At 35.9% G+C, this 15,960-nt stretch overlaps 1 protein-coding gene across 6 annotated transcripts in view; it reads left to right on the top strand.

Moving 5' to 3' along the window:
- The window catches only part of WDFY3 (WD repeat and FYVE domain containing 3), a 279,964-nt gene that overhangs the window by 33,115 nt on the left and 230,889 nt on the right, over window positions 1-15,960 (top strand). Inside the window, exon 2 of one of the 6 annotated variants that reach the window (XM_081250855.1) lies at window positions 6,516-6,629. The exons of the other annotated variants lie outside the window; for them this stretch is intronic. The gene's annotated coding sequence lies outside the window, so the exon portion shown is untranslated. The remainder of the gene's footprint in view (window positions 1-6,515; window positions 6,630-15,960) is intronic. 6 annotated transcript variants of the gene reach the window in all.

The raw sequence follows: 15,960 nt of genomic DNA, 5'->3' as shown, positions 1-15,960 counted from the left end.
TTGAACAAGAAGCCAGGAACAGAATCATGATAATCTTTGCTGCATCGTTGCATTGTAACTGAACTGTGACTCAGAAGGGCTGGGTTTTAATCCTTCTTTACCACCGATGGCTGGGTAAAGTAGACAAACCTCCTTTCCTGGATGGCTTTTAGTTTTTTGCACCAAAAAAAAAAAAAAAAAAGATATATTGGAATATATTTCAGTTTCAGTTCTGGCTTTAAAGCATCATACTTTTATTGTAGATACCTACATAGAATAAAATCATGTTATTAAAGTTTTTCCTTTTTTTCTGGAAAAATCTAGTTGTCAGCACAGGCTTTGGAACTCTTTATCGTATTACAGTAACTTTGAGTGACTAGTTCGAATAATGAACTATGTTGTGAGGCACTTGAGAGTACTATGGCTACTTAGTTGCCTGAGTTTTAGTATTTTACTTTGCTCTATTGTTACTGAAAAGTTTATTTATTTTTAAACAACAGAAATTTATTTTCTCAACAATTCTAGAGGCTGGAAGTCCAAGATCAGGGTGTCAGCGTGGTAGGATTCTGGTGCAAGCTCTCTTCTGACCCGTAGATGGTCACTGTCTAGCTTTGTCCTCACAAGGCAAAGAAAAGGAGAAAGAGAGGGAGATCTCCCTTTACCTCTTCTTATCATATCAGTTTAGGGCCCCACCCCTATGACCTCATTTAACCTTAATAGCCTACTAAAGACCCTATCTCCAGATACAGTCATGTTGAGGGTTAAGGCTTCAGCATATGAATTTTGGGGGGACACATTTCAGTCCATAGTAGCCACCTAGTAGTAAGATTGCTGGGTTGTATGAAATCTGCACTTTCAACTTTCCTAGATATTTCCAAATTGATCTCTAAAGTGGTTGTAATAATTTACACACCCACTAGCAAGTATATAGATGATGGGATTTTTTTAACTAGAAGAACTAAAATATCCCAAATGGGAGATAGAGGGTATAGTCTTTTCAAATTGCAGCTTCTTTTTTCTATTCCACCAATGTCTGGAAAGTCTTCCAAATAGCTGTTTAAACCTTGGCTTCTGTCAATCCGTTCTTTTGTTCGTAGCCATGGTACTACATGGAGCGCTCTGTTCTCCTCTTTTTTTTTTTTGAATTACTAGTCATTCGATACTGTTCTTGAGCTGTAGAGAGGGTATCTTTTTGACCATGTTAGTTCTCTATTGATTGCATGTGACTCAGTTCAAACTAGCTTAAGCAGAAAGGGCAAGTTATCAGACTTTTGGGCACACCAAAGGATCCAGGGCAGAAATGCAGCTGGGCTGTGCAAGGAGAACCCAGGAATCAAATGTAGTCAGGTCTCTCTCAAGCTCTCAGCAGTGTGCCTCTCCTGTGCATGTCTCACTCTCTTTGGCTTTCTCCATGTTTCCATTCTTTGTCATGGGAAGCGTGGTCGCCACCACTGCCCATGATTTATATATTGTAATTCAGACTCCCAGAGAAAGGCTTACTCTTAAGTACCTAATCCCATATATTCCAGAAAAATACTCTGATTCCCTGGACAAGTTTGCAGTGGCTGTCTTGCCATCTTTGTTTCAAGGCCTGTTCTCTGAAAAGGATCTGACTTATTCCTAGTAAAATGCAGATGACCAATATTATAGTATTATTCCTTCCAGGTGTATTTATTAAGCTAAAGGTGTTTTTCTAAATGTTAAGCTAAAGCTATTTTTCCAAACTGTGTGGAAGTGAAATCTTGTGTTCTAGTATATAAAAATGATTAACCTAGATGCAAGAAAAGTATTAGGAATTGAAAGGTAGTGTTTTAGGGTTCAGGGAGTAGAAGAAAATGAGTAACTGTGTAGGTAGAGGAGGAGGGCAGATAGATAGTCAAATATATACTTCTAAGGTAGCAGTGTTACAAAGATTGAATACAGCAAGTAAAAGAAAAGCCTTTCTATTTGCCTTTTTCGAGAAAAGATTTGAAGGTAGGAGAAAGGACCATTAGGCTTAGTCCCACCTCAACTACTAACTGTGATTTTGGATAAATCACTTATTCTCTGTGTACCTCGGTTTACTAAATCCTGGCTCCTTATCAGCTGTGTCCTTAACTCCTGGACATAAGTTTCTTCATCTTAAAAATGGAATTGATAATAGTGGTGCCTCAGAAGGTTCTTGTGAGGAATTAATATATGTTAAGTGTTCAAAACAGTTCCTGTCACATCAGCAGCAGCAGCGTCAAGTTTTGAAATGAGTCAATTACATTATATGATTGCAGGAGTCCCAGCTAACTTAAAAAAAAAAATCTGTGGTCTAAGATTTTCTGATATGACCTTATGTCTTTTTTTAGAATAAAGACTTAGAAGCTTTGGCCATCTACTTGAGTCCTGCATTGAGGCTAATTTTGGTATTGCCAATAAAAGTCATTTTGAATTCAGTGTACGTATTAGATCTTTTTGCTACATGTATTAATTTGTTAAGGTTGTCACAACAAATTACCCCAAACTGAGTGGCTTAAACAGCAGAAATTTATTGTCTTACAGTCTGGAGGCTAGAAGTCTGAAATCAAAGTGTCAGCAGAATTGGTTGCTTCTGAGATCTATGAGGGAAGGATGTGTTCCAGGCCTCTTTCCTTGACCTATAGATGGCCACCTTTTCTCCATAGCTCTTCGCATTGTCTTCCCTTTATGTGTGTCTGTCTCTTTGTTCAAATTTCTCCTTTTTATAAGAATACCAGTCCTATTGGATTGGGGCCCACCCTAATGAGCTCAGTTTAACTTGATTACCCCTGTAAAGGTCATGTCTCCAAATAAGGTCACATTCTGAGGTGCTGGGGGTTAGGACTTCAACATATGAATTTTGAGCAGGACACAGTTCAAGCCATAGCACTACATAACAGATTACCCCAAAAGTTAGTGACTTAAAACAACAAACATTATCTCACAGTTCTTGTGGTCAAGAATCTGGGTGCCGTTTGTTGGGTCCTCTGGCTCAGGGTCTCTTGCAGAGCTACATTTGACACGTCCACCAGGGCTGGTCTCATCTGAAAATCCTAGAGGAGGTTCTGCCTGCAGTTCACTCACATGCTTGTTGGCAGTACTTAGTTCCTCACTGGTTGTTGGGCCGAAGGCCCCAGTTCCTCATGTTGGCTGTTTGCCAGCAAGCTACTAGTCCTTGCCGTGTGAGCCTTTGGTTTTTGTAGTGTAGTCTTGGAAGTGGCAACCCATCACTTTTTCCCTGTTCCATTCACTAGGAGTGAGTCATTAGGTCCAGTCCACACTTAAGGAGAGGTCCAGTCCACACTTACACAGGTATGTGTATCCCAGGAGGGGAGGTTATTGGAAGCCATTTTGAAGCTCCCTACATAGACTATAAGAATGAAGAAAGAAGAAAATACACTAAGTGGAAAAATACATAAATTATTTAATATTCAGGAAGCTTTAGTCTTAAACTCTAAGCAGAAGTTTATCACTTTTGTACCATATAGCTTTGTAATCAGAAAGTACCCCCTCACCCTTAAAAAAAGGAAAAATGTAACTCTTATCATTTCCTTTTTCTTTTTTTTTAAAGCAAAGAGGAGTTAATTTTGTTCCATTTCATCAGATTTGTTATTTTTTTAATCCTATGTAGAATTCTTCAAGTGGTACCTGACTTTTCACTTTGCTGAGTGAAACCTGGTATTTCTCATAAAATATCCAAAGGCCTACCCTCATTTCCCTAAAATATTTAAGAGCAAGAGGCTGTAGGTTATTAAGAGTACTTTAATTTTATCAGCTTTTCTGTGGTCACTTTCTACAACTAAGTTATAAAGTGTGAGAAATTATCAATACCAAATTGGCTAAGGGAAATGCCCAATTACAGTTACTTTTACAGAATATAGGGGCACAGTCATGTATACTTCATTTACCAGCTAGCAGTTCTCAATATTTATATTGATGGAAAGGTAATTGGAAAGTATTATTATGGATTCATTTTTGTAATCTTTGTTTTGGAAGGCAGTATAGTTGTGTTTCTGGAAGCAAGATTTGACCTAGTTGGCATTATCTGTATAAGTTAATGTAAGGGTGTGTGTGTGTGTGTGTGTGTGTGTGTGTGTGTGTGTGTGTGTGTGTGTGTGTGTGTGTGTGTGTGTGTGTGTGTGTGTGTGTGTGTGTGTGTGTGTGTGTGTGTGTGTGTGTGTGTGTGTGTGTGTGTGTGTGTGTTTAGCACATGGAATAAAAGTGTTTTAGTAAATTTAGTCTAAGAAAATCTCAAATTCATTGAGAAAAGATTGTCTTAACTCCATTAGGGTAGATTGAGCATGTACTTCTAAAGTATCTGATTACATTACTGAATTTTATAAGGAGTTTTAAAATTATAATTATTTGTGAATTACTATAAATATAGATCATACATTTTAGTTTACTTATTATTAGAAATGATAAGACTTATTTTTAAATCTCAGTAGGTTTGGAAGTCAAAGTCCTCTCATACTGTACAGAAATTAAATGAGTATGAATTCAATAGAATTTCTACGTGATATCCCTTTTTACTTGTTAGGGGGATATAGTTTAATAGAAACCATACAAAATTTTTGATTTAAAATTTCCTTTTGACACACATAGAGTGGACTGGGGAATTCATTCCTGTAGTTGAACAAATGGTAGTGTTTTTTCGTACAAAAAAAGCTCTGTTGCATTGATATGACAAAGAGGAAGTTTTAAACTTAAGCTCTTAGTATTTTGCATTACGAGGATATTGAGCTAAGAGTTTTGTTTATAATTTACTCCCTTGTTTGGAAACTTCTGGGAATAGATTTATGACTAGATTTTGGGCTTTAGACTCTATATTAGAGAAAAATAGTATAGCATTTTTTGTGGTTTAGAAAACTATTACCCACAAATGAAAGTCTGTAGAATGTATTCTTTCTAGAAACATATATTAAGAGAGTTTAAAAAGTTCAAAGAAGGGAACTCAGTGCAGTATAAGAAGTGCAGACGTACTTAATGTGAAGCTTAAATTACAAGATTTAAAAGGTTTTTATAATCAGAAAAAATAAGTTGAAAAGTAAAGTAGCACTACAAATTGGAGAATTGAGATTTAAAAATTTAATGCAGTTTTTCTTTATTTTAAGAAATAATACTTAAAGTTTGGGACTTAAAAATATAAATCATTTTAATCATACTTCAACCCATGTTGTGAAACTTTTTTTCTTTTTTTTTTCCCTTAGACTTTTGGTTTATTGTCTAGAGCTTACCGTTTCTATGACTATATCATTGAGTTGATTTTGATCCTGAATATCGCTTATTTGGCTCTTGTTTTGAGGTCAAATTATGCATCAGTCTTTATTGACAATATGTTAGAAAATTGTATAAAATATTAGAAGTAGATATAAGAGGGGATAACTGCAGTGTGTAATATGTATTAAGGTTCAGTTTCCAAACTTAGTCATACTTCCTGGTTTAAATCTTGGTGTCATTGCTTACAACTGTTTGCCCTAGTATAAATTTCTTAATTTCTTATGTCCTCATCTGTTAGATGGGTTTATTGATAGTATTTAATGGAAGTTCATAAGGGTTAAATGAGATAATGCTTGTAAAGTGCTTAATATTGTGTCTGGCACATAGTAAGTAAAAGCTAAATTCATGTTAGCTGCCATTTCTTGTTACAAGCATCGGCCTTAAGTCATTTTTACTTATGTTTTTGAAGGATAGAATATAAGCAAAATGATGTCCTGTTAATGATAATATATAACCCTTAGTATTCAGTTGATTGATTACATATTTTATTAGCATATAGACTTTATTTTTGAAAAGTAGAATAGAGTTTACATAAAAGGTTATGAGTTTAGAGCCATCACTAAAATTATTGACTTAAAAGGGGGGAGAAAAAGGGAATGGAGGAGGTAAGTGTGCTGTTTTTGCTGTAGATCTGAGGAGAGATTTTGTAGTCACTAACAACATTTTTTTAAAAAAATTGGAAACACTAGGATGTCAGCTTTTCATTTTCATTTTCTTTTTAAACTTTAACTGTTAGCCACTCTGTTCCGGTTTTTGTTTTGTTTTGACCTGGGGAAAAGGAGTGGGAGAAGGCGTGCCTGTTTTTTCCTAGTCTTACAAAGGATATATCCTTTCGGTCTTGTGTTCCGCGTGGTAGGAATGTCCCTTGCGCCTCAGTTTTATGAAGACCTCTACTAAAAGGCATCTTTAAGTATATTAATCTGGTTGTGAGATGACTGTGGCTGCTTTGTAGCATCCTAAGAAAGCTAAACTCCTCCGTTTAGAAAAAGGATCTATGCCTAAGTTGGGGGAAATAGGGAATTTAGGAGGACGTTTCTGGCTCAGGTACATTTGCTCCTAATTTGGTCAGACATCAGCTCTGTCTTTGCCTGAGGACATTTTTGTTGTGTGTGTGCTTTATATAAATGAAAACAAAGAAGACCGCTGCTCTCCTAAGAGCTTGTAAATGGAAAGTGTTATACAACATACATGATATAGAAGGAAAGGGAATGGGGGAGGGGGATTCTGAAATATAAGCTCTCAAGCTGTTTTATTATCTTCTTTGTGTGTAGTCGGGGAGGAGCTTTAAAAAGCCTAACCTAGAATCATATTTTGAAAGTAAAGATTCAGTATTTCTTGACTGAATGAAGGATTGTCGTGAATATGTCTATATGCTGAAGTAGAAGGTGAGTTAAAGAATTATTTGATTTCAAAATGTATAGGGAAGGAAATACAGATCCTTTTAATTTAAGTTGATTTAATTTTTTGCTTTTTAATTTTTTACATAGTCATTTTGGGTCTTTAAGTACAGATTAGGATATTTTGGTTCTTTTCTCTTCCAGATAGCTGAAATTATTTGTAATAGTCTGTTCTCTCTTCCTTCCACCTTCCTTCCCTGCCCTTCCTTGTTTCCTTCCACATAGTTTTTGACCTTTCAGTTGGTTCTTTTATATTTGGTCTTAACCACATGTTTTGTAGGAAGCAAATCATGTGGCATGTGTTCATGATGCAAGAATTGTTTTTCTCCTTATGGTATCCCTAGCTCTTTCTTAACTGTATCATTGCCTAGTCCAAAAAACCCCATAGGAGTGAATTTTTATAGTTACCTCTGAACCAATCAGAGTTCATACTTTATGAGAGCAGTTACTATTTGTTTTATTTTTAAAATCTTTTATAATTAAAAAAATCTTTTAAAGATTTTTACCTTCCTCTAACATCAGTAGATTATCCTGTGCTTTGCTGTATCTAAGTGGGCGTTCTGGAAAAAGGGCTTCCTTTTTCAGCCAGAGTTTGTTGAAGGAAAGCTTTTATAAAACTTTATCAGAAGGCAAGCTATATCCCTCATGAAAGAATAACTCTTAGTTTATTGTTGCAGAAGCCTTACTAAAGAGATTGTAGGGTTTTTTTAAATGTGGGTTTATCTTTATCTGCCCTGTTGTTTGAATCATAGATTTTTAAGTTTTTAATTTCCTAAGCCTGCTAAAGAATGGCCTTGTTCAAGAAATTCAGTTTTATGTGTCACAGATATATGAAATATACCTCCTTCCATGAATAATAATAATAAAAATAAATACTATTAATAACAATGAACATTTATTGTTTCTTAGGGTTTTTGCATGTATTATATCATTTATTCTTCATAACAATCCTATGAAATTGGTTCTATTATAGTAATTTTATATGTTAGAAACAGGCAGAAGTAACTTGCCCAAGGTTACAGGATTAGGAAATGGCAAAACCAGGATTCAAACATAGGAGTCTGGCTCCAGGGTTCAGGCATTCACCTGCTCATCTATCCTGCCTCTCTTATACATGAAGAAAGACATCACTTACTTCTTTTCCCTAAAAGAATGTAAAGCATTCTTATTATATTTGAATTTATATTTGAAGACAATAGCCTGTGAATGTTCATTGTATCAAACATGGGCCTCTAATATTTTATTATGTTGCTGAGAAAAGTAATAAAAGATGTTTAGAGCAGAATGATTTGTTCTGTCTTCTCAGGTGACCTTGTATAAATTTAATATACTATATCGGGGAAGAATCTATTGATTTGTAAGTAATTGAATCCTAGGCTTTGCTATGTCCTAACCATATTTTTGATATTTAGTATGCTAATTTTACTTGTTTATTTCCTGTGTAAGTTTGTACCTACATAGATGTCCATATTTACCTTTTTTTTTCAAAAAAAATTAATATTTTGAGAACACTTATCCATTACCAGATACTATAGAACTCAGGTACAGGAAGTACAGCCAGGCTTCCAGGGAACTGAATATTTTTAGGTATTTATTCTCTACTTCTTTTTCTGGAGTTGCCTGTACTCTTGTTTTTGTTTCTCTTTGCCAAGTGGTTTGCTCTGCTTTCTTAATCAGCATACAGTGGTCAGTTGTGGGTGTTAGGTTCAGCTAGCTCTCAGCCCCCATAGCTAATTATCTTGGTTCTCATATTCTAAATTCTAACTTGCTAAGGGAGAGAATCCATTTGTCTCACATTATGAAGGATGTCCAACATTGTTCAGCCAGCGGTTATTGGAAGGACTCAGTTATGTGTTCATAATAGTGTTGCCTTTTCAGTGAGTGGGGAAAGGACAGATTCTCTAAGGGCTTGTGTGTAGGAAGAAAATAAATATCTTTAGTATAGTAACTGAAGCAAACCATTATCCATGAAAAAACTTTTGAGATTTTAAGTTTTGATACATTTCAAGGTTATTGATTTGAGTTACCTCTTTGCTTTTTCTTACCTTTGTAAGTGTAGGGATTTTGTGGCAAACTTATTTTCCACAGCTCACAGTTTATTAGTCTGGAATGGGGAATTTTAAGTCTAATAGTGGAAAACGGTCTGCTAATTAAATGAATGAATTTTTCAGTCATATATTATAACTTAAATTTTTTAAGCACCTATGCTTCTTCAAAATTAAACAGCGTTCTCTTTGACTTGTATTCCAGCAAAAAGAAAAAAAAAAAAGTGGTGGCCTTAGCCATTCTTTTTACATTTTCTTTCGGTTTATTATACTCCTTTCTGCATGGTTTGCCTAAGAGCTGGGCCTCTGAGAGTGGTTGGGCCTTTTAAGAATAAGAAAGTATCTATCACAGAATTAACAGAAAGGAGAAGAACATATATGAGATTGTGTAAGGTATATGCAAATAATTCACAGATTTTATAAAAAAAATATAGTTTGATCCCTTACCATTTGTTTATCTTGGTATGTTACTTTCTAATGGAGACCGTAAACTCCATGGTTTAAGGACAGATTTGCGCAGTACAACCATAAATTTTCATCTTTGGTAACAAGGGAAAATTACATGGTTTTATGTTTAAAGTATTAATATAAAATACATTTGTTTTTAGAGGAAGAAGAAAGCGTTATAATTTTGTGTATCCCTCTAACTCACAACCTGGCTAGAGTAGTAACCCATTCTAATATTTAGCACTTAGCCCTTTGTAGAACAGTGGGAAGTTTCTTATTTCTGCTCTAACAAAAATATTAGAAATCTAAAAACAAGGGGAGACTGCCTAATGGTTTTATTCCCCTCCTTTTAAACCGCCAAAAAAAAAAAAAAATCTAGATTACTTTCCCCTATCCTTTTTCTCTTTCTGTTTTTTTTTTTTTTTTTAACGATAGTGACCTTTTTTTAAAATTTTTTTTATTTTTTGGCGGTACGTGGGCCTCTCACTGTTGTGGCCTCTCCCGTTGCGGAGCACAGGCTCCGGACGCGCAGGCTCTGTGGCCATGGCTCACGGGCCCAGCCGCTCCGCGGCATGTGGGATCTTCCCGGACTGGGGCATGAACCCGTGTCCCCTGTATCGGCAGGCGGACTTTCAACCACTGCACCACTAGGGAAGCCCAATAGTGACCTATTGAAGAGAGTCCAGAACAAATTTCTTACAGAAAGCCACATTCTGCATTTGTTTCTTCCTTGTAATGTTGGAAAATATTCCTGTCACAGGAGCAGGAAGCTACATTAGATATATGAGAAAAATCTCTGGGGAAATTAAATAGTGACTGGAAGTAGTTATTATTGGGTTGAGGTTAATAAATGAGAATAATTAAGAAAGGTTTCTTTCAGGTTAATGGAGCAGAAGTTGGGATAAGAAAGATGTTAAAGGATATGGTACTGAGGTGAGGGATAGTATCAGGTACTTGGTAAAAAGAGGAGAGGGTTGGGGAATCACAGTCCTCAGCACCTAGAGGGTTAGGTGTTCAATTCTGTGTTGAGTGGTTGAACAAACGAAGAAGTCTTTGAATTTTCTGCCCAGGTGAGCCCAGGTCAGCTTAACTGCTGTTGGAAAGGCAAAGAAGTTTGTGTGCATTAGACCTTTTGTATGTTATGAGGTTTTGTATGAAAGCACAGGTGTCATATTAATGGGTACTGCTTCTTGGAAATTTTCAGGGGAAAATTTGGAGGCATGATTTTGTACATTGGCTATATCTCTATGTTTTAGAATGATCGTATAGGTACTAAAGTGGGAAGTGCCAGGTACTATAGTGAAAAGAATTTCAGCATTAGAAATCTTAGGTTGAGATCTTGTTTACCACATACTAGCTAAGCAGTCTTGTTTGAGTACCTCAGCCTCTGTTTCCTCCTTTGTGATGATGAAGCGGCATAGTGTAAGGGAAAGAAGGGGCTTTGGCGTTAGGCAGACCTGTTTCTCAAGCAGCCTAGTTCTTCTGGTTACTACCATGTGACCTTGGGCTACTTCTCTTATTCATAATACTCTCTTTGGTAGAAATGGTATTGATAATATCAATTTCATATGATTATTGTTAGAATTAAAGAGATAAAGTGTGTAAAATGCTGAATGTGGAGCCTGATAGATGGTAAATACTTGACACATGTTGCTATTCTTCCCACAGGATTATTGCCAGAATCCTGTTAAATGGTCAAATAAATGTGAAATCTCTGTGCAGAGTTAAGTCCTATACAGGAAACTTAGCCAGTGCCTAGGAAATAGGATATGAATATGGCATTTAGTTATTTTCATTTATTTTCACATTGAAGAAATCTCTGCAATGATGGTTTCCTAAGAAATATTCTGTAAATGCTATAAAATAACATTAATGGAATCTGCCTTTTAAGAAAATAGAATAAGTGTAAAAATTTTGTAATTATTTATGCTTTTGTGTATTATAAAATAATTCATTGATCTCTCAGGTCTGTGAGCTAAAATCAGTGGGGCTAGGTATTTATAGCCTGAACGCTTTTGATGTACCTTGCAAGAATTGGTTTTATTTTCAAAATTTTTTATAAAAGAACAAAAATAAGCTGATTAAAGTTTTGCAGTTTGATGGTAAGAAAAATAGTATCTCACTCATAGAGTTAAGGACTATTAATCTGTTATCCAATTGGAATTTTTATTTTTGATAGGTTGATACATGGTGTATGGAACCAACTGCTAAGAGTATCTATCGTTAGCATTTCAGTTTCGTAAGGACTTCATTAAGAATCTGATGATCTTTTCACCAAACGACTAAGGTGATTTTCCCTTCCCCCATTATTTATAAAATCTAAAGAGGTACACAAACTGCCTTTGTAAGCTCAAAGATCTCTGAGCATGTTTCCCAGTGGAATAGAAGATAGGTCAAACACTTTCACGTTTAGCTATCATTTAATTCTTTTTTTTTTTTTTTTTTTTTTTGCGGTACGCGGGCCTCTCACTGCTGCGGCCTCTCCCGTTGCGGAGCACAGGCTCCGGACGCGCAGGCTCATCGGCCATGGCTCACGGGCCCAGCCGCTCTGCGGCATGTGGGATCTTCCCAAATCGGGGCACAAACCTGTGTCCCCCACGTCGGCAGGCGGACTGTCAACCACTGCGCCACCAGGGGAGCCCCAACTATCATTTAATTCTTTAAGCAATATGTATGGAGAGTAAATTAAACAACTTTGTGGCATATAAAAGTTTTTGCTGTACTATTGGCCAGTATATTTACATGCTTAGACCTATAGAAATCCAAGCAAAAGAGCCCATCTGTCAACTGAATTGACCTTTGGTATTACCTCTCTGTCTCTGTCTCTCTCCCCACCCACACACACCATCCCACCCCCTCCACACGCACGCACGCAAGTGCACGCACAGTTAAGATTTTTATTTAAAATTTTTTTTTTTATTATTATTTTTGACCGCACCACACGGCCTGTGGGATCTTAGTTCCCCAACCAGGGATCGAACCCACGCCCTCTGCATCGGAAGCACGGATTCTTAACCACTGGATCTCCAGGGAAGTCCCAAGATTTTTAAATTAAAGTTTAAAGGACAAATGTTACTTGTTATTGGAAGACTAAATGTGGTGATGAAAACAAAATTTTTGTGGGGAGAGCCATGCCGAGACTTATTTAATCTTCAGTACTTCTATTTAGTTTGTTTTCTTCCTTCTTGATTTTGTTTTCACTGCCTAAAAGAACAGTTTCATAAAAATGTTCCAGTTCTAGGAAAAGAGGGTGATAATTTCTATAAACTGGAAAAGAGCTATAAGAAGTAAGATTTTTGCCCTGAGGAACTAAATCGTTTAATGAACTCTTTAATATATATTTGCCATCTGTTTTTTATATTCTTAGTACAAAATATAAAGAAATTTTATATTTATAAAATAAAATGTTTTATTTATCTTTATTGTGAGGCTTAAAGTGCCACATGAAAGTTATTTGAATCTGTTACTGATATCTAAAATCTACAATATGGGTATAAAAGTGGGATCCTAGAATTGAGATATAAATATATATTTCATAGCTTTTGTATATAATATATACATATATATTATATATGTATATAATTTTATATAGTATATGGGTCTCTATTGATGCCTTGAACTGAGAAATGAAAAAGAGTCTACAAAGTGAAAGCAGTAGAAACATGACTCCATATTTGCTTATACTTTTCAGTGCTTATAGAATATATTTTGATTATGAATAATACTGCTCTCAAGTAACTTCTGATAAAATGTCAACTGTTCATAAAGAACATAGAATTTCATAACGGAATTGTTCCATTAGGAACAATTAAGAGGGCTAGTTAATTCTCAAAAGGTTGACATCTTACCATGAGACAGATCTATGTTTTATCCTGAAATCCTAGAGAATAGATTTTTTTTCTTTTCTCTTTCTTTCTGTTACCTTCTCTATTTTTCCCTCCTCACTTTTCAATACTCGACCCTTCCTCCCTTCTATTCCCTACCTTTTCTTGCCATTTTTTCCCTTTAATGACCTCTTTTTCCAGAGGTCCCATCTCATGTTATTTGTGTAAAATGGGCACTGAATATATTGCTCAATAGCAATTGCTTTAGGATTGGGTCCAAGATGGCTCTTGCAGTTGTTTCATGACTAAGTTTACAATTATGTTAGACTAGCTCTTAAGGCTCTGGGCAATCATTTTTACTTATTTGGATCTCAAGCTCCAAAGCAGTGTATTTTATCAATATTGGGATTTTTAAGTTGACCCAGTGCATTCTTCCTACCAATGTTCAGTACCAGTTGAGAAATACAGAGACTGACATGATCAGGTTTCATGTGGGGAAGGGCACTCTGTAGCGGTGGTTAGAGAGATTTAGAGCCAAGGCCGGAGAAAGGGTGATCATTAGTAGATTGTAACAGTAAATCAGAGGAGAAATGCTAAATGATTAGGACCTGAACCAGTTTGGTATGACTGGAGAAAACAGGACAGATGTAAAAGATAGTCCCTTAGGATATGTCCCTTTGGGTGTGGGAGTTGAAAGAAAGGAAGGAAATGAATTGAAACCCTTGGGTAATCTAGGTTAACTGCCAAGTTTCTAGCTGGATGACTGGTTGACAGTGGTCCTGTTCCACTATGTAGAAATTATAGAAGAAAAAATAAAATTTAGTGGACTTCCCTGGTGGCACAGTGGTTGAGAATCTGCCTGCCAGTGCAGGGGACACAGGTTCGATCCCTGGTCCGGGAAGATCCCACGTAACGCGGAGCAACTAAGCCCGTGCGCCACAACTACTGAGCCTGCGCTCTAGAGCCCACGTGCCACAACTACTGAAACCCGTGTGCCTAGACAGCTACTGAAACCCGTGCGCCTAGAACTCGTGCTCTGCAACTGCAACAAGAGAAGCCACCACAATGAGAAGCCCGTGCACGGCAACAAGAGAAGCGCCCCCGCTCGTGGCAACTAGAGAAAGACGGCGCCCAGCAACAAAGACCCAACTCAGCCAAAAATAAATAAACAAATAAATAAAATTTAATTTAAAAAAATAGAATTTAGGGAGAAAAATAATGTGTTAGATTTTGAACATAATGATTTTAGGGGGAAATAATTTCAAACTTGCAGAAAAGTTACAAAAATAATATAAAGAACATCCATGTACCCTCACTCCAGATTCACCTATTGTTAACCATTTGTCCTCAAATGCTTTATTATTCACTTTGTAAATGAATGTTTCTGTGTATATATTTATAAATACATATATGCATATATGTGTATTCTTTTAATTGGACTATTTGAGAGTTACATTGACTATGTCATAGCCCTTTTAGTCCTAAATACCTTAGTGTGAATTTCCCAAGAATAAGGATAATCTCTTGCGTAAAAGTCTAAAAAATCAGTAGATTTAACATTGTTGCATTACTTTAATCTACCATTTTCCGATTTTGTCAATTGATCAAATAAGTGTCCTTTATAGCAGATTTCTTCCCCTTCAATACAGAATTTAGTCTATGATCTTTTTTTGCATTTAAATGTCATGTCTTTAGTATCTTTTAATCTAGAATTATTCTTCAGCCTTTCTTTGTCATTTATTATATTGGCATTTTAAAAGTATGCAGTCATTCCCTTCCCTCCCTTTCTTTTTTAACAGTATATTCCTTATCTTTGGTTTATCTGATGTTTTCTCTTAATCAGATTCAGGTTATGCCTTCCTAGATGGAATATTGCATAAAGGTTGTGTCTTAGCACATCTTATCTGGAGGTACACAATGTCCACCTGCTGTTTATTTGTGACATAAAATTCGACCACCTGTTTCATTGACTGATTTCTCCACTGTGTTAACTCTACTCCCTTACAACTAATAAGCAATCCGTGAGGAGATACTTTAAGACAATTAAAATATCCCACTCTTCATCAAAATTTCATCTGCTATATGTAGGATCCATTGATGATAGCTTGCTTGAACCATGGTTCTAAAATGATGGTTTTTTCTAACTCCGGACCTCCTACTTTTACCAGTCACTACTCAGCATCCTACTGTAATAAGAGCCCTTTTATTTATCTATATATATTATTAGTTATTAAACTCATGGATTCCTATTTTTTCCCTGATGATTAATAATTCATTACTGTCCTTAAATATTTTGGCCTTCAAATTGTCTCAGATCTCACCAGTGGGACCCTCTTTTTTTCATGCTACCTCCTTTCGTTTTTCATGCCCCCATCACTCTTTTTTAATCACTTCATTATTTTCATCATTTATAAGACAACTCATCGTTTATCTTCTCTGCCCAGCCTAGAGTCAGTCATCTTTCCTAGAAGCCCTGGCCCCTTTGAGTGGGGAATGGGGAATGACAGTAGGAACCAAGATCTGGACACACAGTATGTACGTTGCTACGTGATGTCTTTACTTCTGAGCCCTGTGAGGAGACAGAGCTAGAAAATATGTCTTTATACGTACACACGTACGTATGTATTTACACATTTGCATGCATATGCTCATGGATGTATGTTTGAACCTGGATGTATATTTTAGAATATGAGTTCATACTGATTTCTTGAATTCTCCCTTGTTCTGTAGTGAGAACATGGGCTCCTAACAGTACCAACATTCTTACGCATTTGCTCTAAATGAGTATCACCTAAAATAGATTCAGAATTGTTTCATCTATACCACTACAAAAACAAAACAAAAGCAGCACTCCATTTTTGTAGGTAAAAAAATTCATTGGTTTCTTGTTTATCCTTCTGATTTTTCTTTTGGTAATGATGAGCAGATATGTATGTTTTTTCTTTTTTTTAAAATAAATTTATTTTACTTATTTATTTTTGGCTGCATTGGGTCTTTGTTGCT

The sequence above is a fragment of the Mesoplodon bidens genome (assembly GCF_964165515.1).
Source record: "Mesoplodon bidens genome assembly, chromosome: 1".
In the NCBI taxonomy this organism is placed as follows: Eukaryota; Metazoa; Chordata; class Mammalia; order Artiodactyla; family Ziphiidae; genus Mesoplodon; species Mesoplodon bidens.
This window is presented reverse-complemented; position numbering and strand designations above follow the sequence as displayed.